Raw genomic sequence first — 1,784 nt, forward strand, 5'->3', positions numbered from 1 at the left:
GTGGGTGAATTGGTCATGCTCAATTGCCCACAGTGTCAGGTGCATTCGTCAGAGGGAAATGGGTCTGGGTGGGTTACTCTTCGGCGGGCTGGTTAGGCTGAAGGGTCTGTTGTCCACACTGTAGGGAATCTAATAAAACAAGTAGTCCAGGAATCAATGCATCATATATAATTTATTTAGATGTGCCCATCTTGAATATCTGAATAATGTTTGAAACTACGTAAAATTCAAATGCAGACAGACTAAAAAAACATCACTGGTATAGCACTATGGTTATGCCAAATTGTTTTACTTCTTATTTAATGATGACTTTATTTTTAATACAAGTTACGCTTTCAGTGAAGTCTTCATCCTAACGAGATGTTGTGGAGCACAGCGAAATGAAACTTACCAGGGACATATTCGTTCTAAATATAATTTGCGAGAGCGTTTATTTCTCTACAAATGATGATTATCACTTAAAACAATTTTAGAAAATTATGTTTTGTTTATTACTCAAGAAATATTATACACTCATGTACTGTCATTGGCATCATCAAAAGAGAAGAATAAATTTCTTCAGGTGAGATATCAGACAGCAAACAATTGCTCAACTGTTTCTTATCGACACCTAACTCATATGTGCAATTCAAAAATGAAATTTCTGCTGCTATTTAGTAAGTTGCTATTTATGCCATGATCATACTGAAATATGAAATCGTGTCACTATTGGCAAAGCAGAATAAAGCAGATAACAATAGGATGTATTTTTGTATGAGTAAGAAATTCAAAATATACTTAAACAATTTCAAAATTAATCTCAGCATAAAGATCAAAAATGCAGCAACGCAACAGTAAATTAAATACCAAATATGCTAATGATTATTCGATTTTTATGAAATGGAGCCGCCATGGAAAAGTCTTGGACAACATAATGATTAGATCTTTATTTTTTCAACGGGAAACGAAATGAAAGCAGAATGCAAAATTGTTTTTTTTTATTTGTCAGAGTATTGAGTACTGGAGTTGGAAGGTCATCTTGCGACTGTACAGGACATTGGTTAGGCCACTGTTGGAATATTGTGTGTAATTCTGGTCTCCTTCCTATCGGAAAGGTGTTGTGAAACTTGAAAGGGTTCAGAAAAGATTTACAAGGATGTTGCCAGGGTTGAAGGATTTGAGCTATAGGGAGAGGCTGAACAGGCTGGGGCTGTTTTCCCTGGAGCGTCGGAGGCTGAGGGGTGATCTTATGGGGGTTTACAAAATTAATAGGGGCATGGATAGGGTAAACAGGCAAAGTCTTTTCCCTGGGGTCGGTGAGTCCAGAACTAGAGGGCATAGGTTTAGGGAGGGAGGGGAAAGATATTAAAGAGACCTAAGGGGCAACTCTTTATACAGAGGGTGGTATGGGTATGGAATGAGTTGCCAGGGGAAGTGGTGGAGGCTGGTATAACTGCAAAATTTAAGAGGTATTTGGATGGGTACATGAATATGAAGGGTTTGGAGGGATATGGGCCGTGTGCTAGCAGGCGGGACTAGATTTGGTTGGGATATCTAGTTGGCATGGACGGGTTGGACCGAAGGGTCTGTTTTCATGCTATATATCTCTAAGACTCTAAGTGACCAGGAAGGTTGACGTGGGCAGGCAGGTATACATAGTCTATATTGATTTCAGTAAGGCCTTTCATAGAGTTCCACATGAGAGGATTCTTTGGAAGGTTCGATCACATGAAATCCAGGGAAACCTGTCAAATTGTATGTAAAATTGTCTTGATGGTAGGAAGCAGACGGTAATAGTGGAAGTA

The sequence above is a fragment of the Chiloscyllium plagiosum genome, unplaced genomic scaffold, assembly GCF_037043375.1.
Source record: "Chiloscyllium plagiosum isolate Xiang-an unplaced genomic scaffold, Cpla_swu_hap1 HiC_scaffold_38, whole genome shotgun sequence".
NCBI lineage: Eukaryota > Metazoa > Chordata > Chondrichthyes > Orectolobiformes > Hemiscylliidae > Chiloscyllium > Chiloscyllium plagiosum.